Source organism: Hyperoodon ampullatus, assembly GCF_949752795.1.
Source record: "Hyperoodon ampullatus genome assembly, chromosome: 12".
Lineage (NCBI taxonomy): Eukaryota > Metazoa > Chordata > Mammalia > Artiodactyla > Ziphiidae > Hyperoodon > Hyperoodon ampullatus.
Genome location: NC_136925.1, coordinates 525,682 through 538,296, shown reverse-complemented (window position 1 = coordinate 538,296; position 12,615 = coordinate 525,682). Strand labels below are relative to the sequence as shown.

General features: G+C 40.1%; 1 protein-coding gene across 29 annotated transcripts in view; it reads right to left on the bottom strand.

Annotated features, from left to right (window-relative positions):
* The window catches only part of SNAP91 (synaptosome associated protein 91), a gene marked incomplete at both ends in the record, with an annotated part of 154,046 nt that overhangs the window by 127,030 nt on the left and 14,401 nt on the right, over positions 1-12,615 (bottom strand). The window lies entirely within an intron of this gene.

Below are 12,615 nucleotides of genomic sequence, written 5' to 3'. Positions count from 1 at the left end.
TTACCTCAAGGTCCTCAGGCACTACTGACTCACATTTGCACTTTCTCCAAGAGCGGTTTCTGTCTCTGATGAGGTTTTCCACCTTTCCAGACCCCGTGGGGAAATACATCGCCTTCTAGCTTTTCTAAGACCCAGCGGCCCCCAAAAGATGTTGGCTTCCTATGCTTCTCTTCAGCTCTTTTTTTCCATTTATTTAGATCCCCAAGATAAAGACAAATGATAGGTCTTAGTATCTACGTCCCCTTCAGATTCATTTATAGTTTACAATATGACAAAGATTACTAGCCAGCTCAGAGGCAAAAGAAAAAGTGAGAAAACATCAAAGGAAGAACCGATGAGGAAAGAAACAGAATTGCACTTGTTGGAAGTGAAGAATAGTAGAGAACGCAGGTGGATGAAGGGTAGCTGCTTTGAGGAGCCATTCTGTATTTCAGAGCAAGGGCTGAGAGGTAGACCAGGGGGTTATCCATTAAGCGGCAATCAACCCTGCACACAATAACTTGCACCGAAGATGACTAAACATGCTCTACCGTTCCTCCCGAAATGTTCTGAAATGGGGAGTGGAGGCCAGAATCCTGGACTCAAAGCCAGTGGAGATGCAGAGTTTAAACTTCCAGCTCCATGGGTCACGGGGCTCCCGTGATCAAGTCACAGAAGTGGGGTGGGGGGCAACCAGCACACGAGAATGTTCTTTTAAGTCACAGGGTAACAAGAGCTCCCTAGAATTCTGCTGACGCCCTCTGGACCTCCCTTCCATTTGGTGGTCTGATACTCTACTGCTTTCTCCCCTCGACCTTGGAGAACGACGAGTCCTCCCCTCCTCCCTAGGGCCACACCTCAGTCTGCGCTCTCATTCCCCCCGGCCTCTCTGCCACTCTGTCTATATCTTTATTCTGTCCATCATACCCGCTCCTCTGTATCTCCTAAACACAAGGTCAACATAGCCCATTTCGGAGGGCGAAGAAACAAGACATCCTCTCTTGACCCTGTATTATACTCTAGATTTCGTGAACTCACACCTTCTCTCTCTCCCTCCATTTCTTCACTCAAGTGTCTGGAATCCATTAGAACTCAGTCACAGGAGTCTCTACAACATGACAATCATCCTCACCACACTACCGAATCTGCTCCGGGGCCAGCAGGGACTCCTAAACTGCCAAAACCAACGGACACCCTCTAGTTCCCGTCCTATTGCATTTCGTGTGCCGCTGAATATTTTTTTCCCCCAAATTTTAGTGTTTAAAGTCATATTTCCTGTGATTTGGGGGAAACACCCTTTTCCAGTCCTTTTCTTATCTCTGTTTTTCCTTCTCAGTCTCCATTACTGGCCCTTCTTCTCCCTCCAGTCCCTTAAATATTGGATGTCCCCAAGATCACTTTTCTTTTCTCATCAAGACTCTCTTACTAAGCACTCGCTTCCATGCCTATACTTCTACTAGACCTGGATAATCTGAAATGGACCAGCAAGACAGAAATCGTCCCTTAAATATTGGATGTCCCCAAGATCACTTTTCTTTTCTCATCAAGACTCTTATTAAGCACTCGCTTCCATGCCTATACTTCTACTAGACCTGGATAATCTGAAATGGACCAGCAAGACAGAAATCATTATCTTCTCTTCAAACCTACTTAGCCTTGCCCAGATGACAGTGCTGCCATCCACAAGGCGCCTCAGCTTTCTAACTCAGCGTCATCCTTGTCTTCTGTCTTGTCTTTTGTATTTAATTACTGAGTCACATAGATCCTACGTCCTACATATCTCTGAAACTGTTTCTTTGCTCTGCTCAGTCATCTTATTATCTTCCACTAGGATCACTCTCACAATTACCTCCTAACTTGTTTCCCTGTCCTTGTCTTGCTTTATTTTTAATCAGCTCTCAAAAGTATATTTCTAAATATAAATGTGATGTCATCCTACTGATAAAATGAACAGTTTCATATAATACTGTCCTTTTCAACCTGGGTTCCCCAATGCCCTAGGGCAGCCATTGTATGTAACAAATTAACATCTCTGGCGTGCATCTGGAATAGATTATAGACCACCACTGGGACAACTGAGGAAGGAGTCACTTAAATCATGTTCTATGTTCTATGGTTCAGATGAGTTACCCCGGTTGAGGAAGACTAACACAGGCCTCCTTCCATCATGTCCTGCTACTTCTTCACACACACAGCCTGCCTCCAAACAGGACCTCCAGGCTCTTGCACACCCACGTGCTTTTGCACGTGCTGGTCCCTGGCCTGGCATTCTCTTCTTCCACTTGTCCACTCAAGGGCTCCCATGCAGCCTGGGTGCTCACACAATGCTTTCTTTGTGAACTTCTTTGGACTTCACCAAACACAGTCCTTTCCATGGCACTCTGGACCCACCTTTCGGGCTCATCTCACAATATCATGCAGGATAATTTGCATATCTGCATGCTTTACTAGGATGTGAGCTCTGCTTCACCTGCAAAATCCCTGAAACACTGGATATGCAGTAAAACTCTTTGGAGAGAGCCATAATAAATGTTCCTTTTCTCATTATCCCAAAAAACCTGCAGTAGTAACTCCAATTCTTGGAGCTGTATCCATTAATTAAGAAAATCAGAAACTAATATCACATTGACATTAATCACAAGAAACCCTCGAGCCACTATATAATGACTCCTCTTTCTCAAAGGAAGAGATGGAGAAAACCACGATGACTACCGTTACAATGAGTTGCAACAAGATCTGTGCCTCCTTTCCAGAGGATAACCAACACGTGACCAAAAGAAAGGGAGGAGGATGAGAAATATCCGCATAGACCTTGTTAAAATTCTCTTTAAAGATCATACTTGTTTGCTGCTCTAATTTCTTGTTAGAAAAAGGAGCCAAACTTGCCCCTCAGTGTGTAAACAAGGGAAAAATTATGATTGGATGCCACAGACCCAACATTTATGCATCAGAGAAAGATATAATAAGGGTCAGAACACAGCCCACATGGACACAGCTGCCTGGTTGTGCCCTTAGAACATGACTGTGAAAACCCCTCTGCGTCTTCCCCGAGCACAGTGGGTGCACCAGCTTGGGGGTTCAGGCCTCCTTCCCCACAGGGAGGCATCTCATTTCTGGCAGAGGGCAGAAGGAGGAGAAGCCATGCCTAATGCGTTGCATGGCACAGACTAAGAGTAGAGAATCGAGGAAATCATAAATTGATTTTCCCTATCCAAAAACATTCATCTCGTTGTGATTAAAAAGAATTAAAGTGTGATTCAACACCAAGAGGGACCATCCCTAACCTTAGTAAATTAAAGATGATCACACACTGCTTAACTTCTTATTCAACCATTCTCGGGGGCAAAACAAGACTTGGAAGCACTGCAATCTCTGACTCTTTCCTTTCCCTGGTCACCACACTAAGTGTTGCAAATGTCTTTTATGCTGCCCATTCCTTCCAATTTCCTTGTAAACACTGCCTACCAACCCTTCAGAACCTGGTCTTCTGAAACAACCCTATCAAGTAGATTCCCCTCCCTCCAACCCTCTCTACATTTGACAAGACTGAGGTTCTCAAAAACATCTCTTTGAGCTGATTGTTCTCTTGCTCTAAACAATTTCAATGGCCTATTACCTACAAATAAAATCCAGTCGTTTTTATTTCACACTCAAGGCCCCACCCAATGAATTCTTGCATCTGGGCTCTCACATCTCTTTTTTCTAGACCATTTTTTGTCTTTAACATCTAGCTCCATTTGCTTATGTTTACTTTGACTGTCTTACCCACCTCAAATATAAACTCTACAAGGGAAGCATTGTCATCTGTTTGGTTCACTGATGTACCCCCAAGCATCCAGAACAGGACCTGGTGGACAGCGGACCTATTCACTAATACTTATTGTCAACCTGGAATGTACTCTGCCTTTATCTCAATTGCCTAAGTCTAGTCTTCCTTCATCTCCTATAGTCAGCTCTGATTTTTTCTTACGATTCTAACCTGGGTTCTTCCTATACCAGGCCTGCAAAACAGACAAAATTAGATGAAGTCTCTCAGGTGTAAGGTGGCTCCTTACTTACGTGCTATTTTTATTACTTTGAGTATTTTTCTGAATAAGCTGGTTATATTTACATAACTCATAATAAAATTCACCATTTTCTTTTTTAAGAGCTACTAGCCCCAGGATTTCCCTGGTGGTCCAGTGGTTAAGATTCCGTGCTTCCAATGCAGGGGGTGTGGGTTTGATCCCTGGCTGGGGAACTAAAATCTCACATGCCACTGGCATGGCCCAAAAAAAAAAAAAAAAAAAAAGAGCTACTGGCCACAGAGATATTTAATTAACAATGACAGGGCGTAGACCGTAATGAATTTAAATCTGGGGGTGAGTGGAATGGAGGTTTTGAGCAGAGCAGTGCCATAACTGGAATGACACTGAAAAGGATCACTTGAGCTGCAGAATTAGGCAGCTACTGCAGTAATCCTGGTAAGAGATGATGGTGGCTGAGACTGGCAGAGGAGGTGGTGACAGGTGGTTGGATAAATATAAGTTTGCAGATAGGCAGAGGCAACAGGTTTTCCTGACCAACAGAATATAGGGGAGGAGAGAAAGAAAGGAGTTGAGAATGACCTCAATGACATAACCAACAGAATGGATGAAGCTGCTATCAACTGAGATTCAGATGACTGATACGAGATGAAACGGGTTTGAGGGGAAAGTAAACAGGTCAGTCTTGGATGTGCTGAGTGTAAGAGTCTAGATGTTTGCAAACTCATTAATTTTGCCTCCATGGTTAGCCAGCTTAAAAGCTTAGGTTTCTCTGGTCTCTAATCTTTCCTCCTTACCCTTCAAACACACTCCCGTAGCTTCTGAGGCAGAATTTCCTTTGAAATCTAGCCCCTCCATTTTATCCCCTTCACATTTTCCTTGCTCAGACCCTCATTTGCACTTGACTCACTCCAGTATTTCCATCTGGTCTCCATTCTTCCTAATGTAGCCATCTTCTCCATAACCAGATGTATATTCCTAGAAATTAAATCTCATAATGGAACTCTCCTGTTTAAAACTCTGCATTGGCTTTTCACTGCTTTCTAAAATAAGACTTAGGGCTGGCCCCTATGATTCTTTACTACACAGCCCCACCCTACTTCTTTTTCCTTTTCACTGCACACTAAATATTTTGTGCCTAGTCACACTTCTTTGTTCTTTGCAAACTCCTAGTTGTCTCCCATGCAGCCAAACGTATCACCACTTCAGAAAAGACTTTCCTGACTCTCTTCCGGCAAAACTGGCCATCCGCCCCTCTGTGCTCTCACAGTACATTGGTTATTCCTTCACTATATCACTTATAATGGTATATTATTATTGCTCTGTTTACATGTTTATCTTATGAGGATCTCAATAGAGGCTGTTGTGTCTTATCTGTTTTTTTCACAGCATCTCACTAAGCAGTAGGTTCATGGAAAAGTCTCTGCTAAACTGAGCCTCCCCAATGAAACTAAGTGTTGCTCAGAGGTAGCAAAGGTACTTCTTATTCAAGATCTTTCACCTTCAGGTGAGCCACCCATCCAGGTTCAGAGTAGGGTGTAGGACATCCTCCCCCATCCCACCTGCAATATTAGGGACAAAGACATTTAGGACCACCCAGAGAAAGGGAAGTGGGTGGGAGGCCAAGACAGCTTGATGACAGAGCAGCCTTCATGGTAACTGAACTATCAGCCATCCTTTGTATTTGAATATATTGAAGTCTTTATAACATGCCTATGAAACTACAAAGCACAGCTTTCAAACAATCATCCAATTAAGTCCTCAAAATTCAAAATTCTACTTTGGCTTTCCTGCCAAATTACAAAACCATAAGAGACAGAAAGCCAACACCTAGCAGAATATACTATGGTCTTCAGTAAAATTTGTTGAACATAGCAATGATAAATGAATCTTAATACATTTTGCTCATACAAAGAATGGTTTAAAAAATGGTAGATTATAAGAAAAAGTATACACAAAACAAGCACTAAAAAATGGAAACTTTCAAATAACTTTGGGATAAATATTTTTAAAATCTGGTAAATATTAACCCAATTTCAGTATGATGGTATTCTCTTTACTCTGTCATCTAAGTACTCTCTTGTCATCTAAAGATCAAGAAAGAGGACCAGGGACTTCCCTGGTGGTCCAGTGGTTAAGACCCCGTGCTTCCACTGCAGGGGCACGGCACGGGTTCGATCCCGGGTCAGGGAACTAAGATCCCACATGTCACGCAGCGTGGCGCCTCCCGCCCCCACCACCAAAAAATAAAAAGACAGAAAGAAAAGAAAGAGGACCAAAAAGAATGAGGCCTCAAATGGGGGGGGAGGTGCAAGAGAGAGGGGATATGGGGATGTATGTATACATATAGCTGATTCACTTTGTTATACAGCAGAAACTAACACAACACTGTAAAGCAATTATACTCCAATAAAGATGTTAAAAAATTTTTTTGAAAACTATTTTTGACATCAATCCTCAAAAAAGTATGGCTATAAATATCACATCTTTAATTTTCTATTAAACTATGTCAAATATTTGTCGTCAAACCTCCCACTTCTTCATGTCAGTTGCCTCACCTCTCTTTCTTTTCTATCTTACACATTCTGTCATTTAACTAACTTTTCTTCAGAGTATAAAATTTTATCTTAAGTGGTTTACAATCATTATCTTCATTTTTTCCTTTTACTTCCTTTCCATTTCTCATCATTTAATTTCATTTTATATGTTAAAAAACTTTTATTAATCTTAACAGCTTCTTTCTACTCCACCCTATTTTTGAACAATTCAAATTTTCTTTGCATTCATGATGAGTATAAAAAAATACTCTCAGGTAAATTTTCTTTAACATAAGGATAAGAGGGAACATCATATATTGAAGGTTTTCCTAATGATTACGGACAGAGAACAATAACTTAACTTGAGTATTTAAATGTTTTCCAGGAAGTACTTCCTAATACTACTCTGATGAACAAATCTCTCTGTGAGGAATAAATCATACTGTGATTAAGACAAATGGAACACATTTCTGAAGTACCTCTCTTTTAGCACAGTTTTTGATGAGAACTGTGATCTCATTACTCTTCTTTTGCTGTCTAACTCAAAAGAGACTAGAACATATTTTAAGATCTCAAAGTTAGTTAGGAAGCACTTGTTGAAAGAAGGTTTGTAGGTCTAGGAAAACACAGTTCAGCTCAGTTACACATTAGTAATAAAATACTCAATTCTCTGTTAAAGCAATAGATACACTGAACAAGTTGTTTTGTTTGGTTGGTTATATCCAAACTAACTGACATACCTGAAAGGAAAGAGAAGGCTGACAGTATAAAACCTCATGTGTTTTCATAGGAATAAGTGTGGAAACAGAAATAGTGAATCTTTAGCTGAAAACAGATAAGTCTTACAACTTTGACAATTTCTGCTTTTCCATCTCATTCCCTAATACCCTTCAATTTTATCTCTTCTGCCATGCACTGTAAGAAAGATGAGATGAGCAGTATTAGTTTGGTTCCTATATTAACTAACAGTCCAAAAATAATTATTAGATTAGAATGGGAAAATCATTAATTTTTCTAAGAACTATCACATAATATAAAGAAAATCATTTAAACTACCATAAAACACTTTTATATAAAATAACCAAGATTTGATATACATAGTGAGTCGTACTATGGTACAGACATTGCTAACATTCCATTTCCTATCCTTTTCAACTCCAATGTTCTACTACTGATAATTAATTCCTGGGTTTTTAAAATTAAAATTTTAATTCAAAAAATGGTACTTCTGAGTCAAGACAAATGCTTCCTCTTCTCACACTCTTAACCGAGGCCGGCCAAGTTTAGACATTTTTAGAAATATATAACAAAAAACACAAAAAAATGTTTAAAAATAAAATAGCTCATAATTATGACCTAACTAAGATTTTGACAAGCTCTACATACTATAACCTCCCTAAAGTTATATTGCACCTGATAAATTAGTTTATTAAATGTTATGAATTCCTAACCACAACTACACAGCTTACTGTTAGCTATAAGGACTAAATTCTCATATGTAAAATTTTAAACAATTCAATTATCCTGCTAATATTTTTTCAAAATGTCTTCAATACAAACAATGAACATCAGTGAATAAATAACATTATTTATTGACTACATCTTGTTATATGGTTCTACTATGTCTCGTTTACCTTTCTATTAGTACTAAAAATTGTCAAATCCTTCAAATATAATATTATTAGTACACACAATATAAATTGAGATTCACCATGAAACTGACCTCACTTTTAAATCCGTTTTGCTATCAGTTCAAAATTGTTTTCTAAATATTTAAAAATCTTTCCTCAATTCATTAACATTCAATGCAAAACAATATATTTATTGTCTCTCCATTTCTATTCATGTGTTCAAATATAAACCAAAATAGTACAAAATGCTAACCATGAAGAATCTAGACCCAACAATAAAGTCACTCCACATTTTTCAGTCTTACCACTGCCTACATGTCTTATTAAACATTTCAGTGAGCAACGACCATTATCTTTCTTAAAGCAATAACCCTCTTTTACTAAAAGACTATATTTGAAAAGCTTAATATCTAAAACTGCGAAGTTTAAACCTATAGCATCAAGTCAATCTATTTCAGTAGATGATTTTAATCAAACATAAGTTACACCTGTATTTTGATAATTAGCACTAGTATCTGTCAACAGAATAAAAACAAGATCATGAAAACCATACAGTGAGGGTTTAATTGCCCAATTCTCTTTTCTTATCTTCTAGGAATAAACTATCATCTCTCAAGCAGATGCCAAAGATATGCGGAGAGCAGCCGAGGCTGGGCTCTTTTTGTACATTCATTGCTGCACATCATATGTGAAAGGTTCCTAGGACGCTAAATGTTGGGGCCCACAAGGCTTATTCCTCTAATAACAATAATTTGTAGAGTCATTTAGGGTTGAAGTTTATTGTTGTTTTTAACAAATCTATTCATTTAAATATTACCATAATCCCATGATGCCTTGGAAAAGAGGAGATTGAGGCCCAAAAAAATGAAATTCATCTGGCCAAGATCACAGCCAGAGAGCAACAGAGCCTGGCATTACCCTAGGTCCTCTTCACAAATCACTACTCCTCCTGTACCTCCCAGCACTGCCCTAAGTCCTTAATTAACAAGTATGTTCCAATAAAGGCTTCAGTAGCAAAGCATCAAAAGACGTAACTGATGAGAGGTGAGACTGGGCTAAGGGCAGTCATTTGAAACCACCCCTCCACTTTTTTCCCCATTAGGCAGAAGAAGACCTTCACAGGGCTTCTGCCCATCAAGCTAATTAGCTAATGAACTGCCTTCAGAGCTCACCCTGGCCTTTCCTCCCTACAACAATCATATGGTACCTTAATTGGTTTGGTTTTGTTTGGATTATTGCGACTTGTGATAACTAGAGACACAGGCAAGAGGCAAAAAACACGATACAAAGGAAAAAAAAAAACCCTTAAGTCTTGCAGTTAGAACTCCTGGCTCCTCCCTTCATTAGCTGGGGGACGTCTCAGGTGAGTTTCCCAACCTCCTTAGGAGTCTTAACTTCACGGAGGTTTGTGAGGAAAACAGCAATTGATCCTGTACACGTGCCAGGCACAATGCTCACCCCCTTCAGCCCTAGGGGCCTCCTTTAGTTTTCTTCACTGAAATCTTACGGGAAAAGACAGACTGCTAATACATTATACATCAAACAAGTGAATCAAGAATCAACTTACATTAAAAAAGAAACCATATCCATGTAGGTACCTAAGCAGCAGCTCAAAGACAATTCTTTCGGACTAAAATTCTAATATGCTTTGCATAACTTATATTTTAAGGCAATTGGTTAATATCAGACTTGATGCCTATCTAGAGAAAGTTTAAATTTTATGCAAAAATTCAAAACATCCTTTCCCTGTCTCACAAAAGCTATAACTGTCTCTGTTGCACAAAATATAAAATCAAGAACAATAGCTTTTTGCTGTTAAATGGAGCCAGGAAGAACTTCTCCCCATGGCCTAACCACACAAATCACTCTATTACTAGCTTTTAAAGACAAGATCACTGGCAGATGAATCCCGGGCTAGGAACCAGCCAAGCTGAATGTCAATTCTGGGCGTCTAGATAAATCCAGAGAGCAGAATGCCTCAGTATCTAACATAGATAAATTACCTAGACAAGTAATAGCAAATCTGTTTCATCTTAAATGTCAACTATGATTGACAGTAGAAAACATTGTATATGTATGGCATTTTGAGGCTGAATCAAATCTTTGAAGAGTACCAGCATCAATCTGCAATGTCTGCCAAGGAGGGAGGGATATGCAGTGAGTCTACTGACCAGCCATTAGTCATCCATTTCCAGAATTATCTGGCCTCACTGAAAAAAAAAAAATTAACAGCAACTAGCTTATTGCTAGATATGAATGACATTACTATAGCAGTCAAATCTCTGGAGATCTCAGTGGCATAAAATAAGTGTTTTTAAGATATAGGCGACAAGCCATAATCCAATTTCTTTTTCCATAGGCATGGTGGAGTCAACAATTGTGTGTTCACATCTCATTTCCTTCTACTCCTGGACTCATAGCTAGACTTCATTTCCTACCTTCTCCTACATTTTGGTGAGGCCACTGAATTCTTGTCAATGGAAAATACACAGAAATGATGTCTAGGCCTGGCCCTCAATCTTCCCCTGCAATACTCCCCTCTCTGTCTTCCTTCTTCCACCACACAGATGCACAGAATCCAGTGGAGGACTCTGAAACCCTAGGTGATGAAATCACCTAGATGGAATGAACTAATCTGTAGCAAATTGTGATGCAAGCAAGAAATAAAACTTGTATCAAGCCACTAGCTCTTGGGGTTCCCAACTAAGTAGTTCTGGTTGGACCGGTAATCACATTAGTATCATGCCACAAACGCTCACCGGTCAACCAGGACCTGAGCAAAGCAAATCAAAGTTCTTCCCTAAGGAGATGAGCTTGGTGCTTTGTGACCACCTAGAGGAGTGGGATAGGGAGGGTGGGAGGTAGACGCAAGAGAAAGGGGATATGAGGATATAAGTATGCATATGGCTGATTCACTTTGTTATACAACAGAAACTAACACACCATTGTAAAGCAATTATACTCCAATGAAGATGTTAAAAAAAGTTATTCCCTAAGATTTTCTAAAACTTTAGCTCTAGGAAGAGAGTCCCTTTCTTTTGGTGAAGCTGTTTGCCAAAATAAGTTTGATCTATATTCTTGTGACTCACATTCAAAACAGTCAGGATGAATATGGGTATGAAGCAGAAAGTAAAAATCTTTCCAGCCACAGACAACGTTTTGGCATATATTCTACCAAAATAAGTACTATGGGCATATACATACTTTCTTAAAAAATGAAAACTGAATCATATCTCATAAACTGTCTTTCCATGTTAAATATACTTGAACAAACTCATTTTTCAAGGTTGCCCAGTATCTTATTGTTGGCATACACCATCCTTTTTTAATCAAGTATTTAGGTGTATTATTTTGTATTCCTGTATGCATTGCTGCAACAAATACCCTTAAATGCATACTTTTTGTTTTGTTTTGTTTTTTGTTTTTTGTGGTACGCGGGCCTCTCACTGCCGTGGCCTCTCCCATTGCGGAGCACAGGCTCTGGATGCGCAGGCTCAGCAGCCATGGCTCACAGGCCCAGCCACTCCGCGGCACGTGGGATCCTCCTGGACCGGGGCACGAACCCGCGTCCCCTGCATCAGCAGGCGGACTCTCAACCACTGCGCCACCAGGGAAGCCCTTAAATGCATACTTTTCTCTATGTTTCCAATTATTTATCTGAGACCAATTTATAACAGTCAAGTTGCTGTTTTCAAGAGTTTTGACTAGTACTGCCAATCTGCCCTCCCAAAGGTTTGTACCAATTTATACTCCCACCAACTGAGTCCCCAATTCATACTCTTCTTTTTCCACCTGAGAAAGTAATGCTGAACTCAACTGAAGAAGCATTTCTTGCTGAATTCACAGCATTACCGCATGAAATGATTAGTACAATCCACAAGAAGGACCAAAGTCAAATCTCTATTCTACCGATATATATACACACACATACAGAACAGACCCTTGACATAGTCATGTTAGTGCAGCACACTGTTCTTGAAAAAATGCAATAAATTTTTTATAACTAAAAATTAAGTGACTCCTTTGGAACCATGATGAGAACTCTTGTGGGAAAAAATGAACAACTAGAGAACCACAAAGCAAAGAGGAGATTCAAGTGTTAAAAACATTTGGTGCAGGGGCTTCCCTGGTGGCGCAGTGGTTGAGAGTCCGCCTGCCAATGCAGGGGACACGGGTTTGTGCCCCGGTCCGGGAAGATCCCATGTGCCGCGGAGCGGCTGGGCCCGTGAGCCATGGCCGCTGAGCCTGCGCGTCCGGAGCCTGTGCTCCGCAACGGGAGAGGCCACAACAGTGAGAGGCCCGCGTACCGCAAAAAAAAAAAAAAAAGAAAAACATTGGTGCAGCCTGTCCATTAGCACGGCTCAAATCAGTCTTCCATGGAAACTGCCATGAGTACACTCATGCTCATTCAAGGGGAGCCAAAACCAGAATCTTAAATGTTAA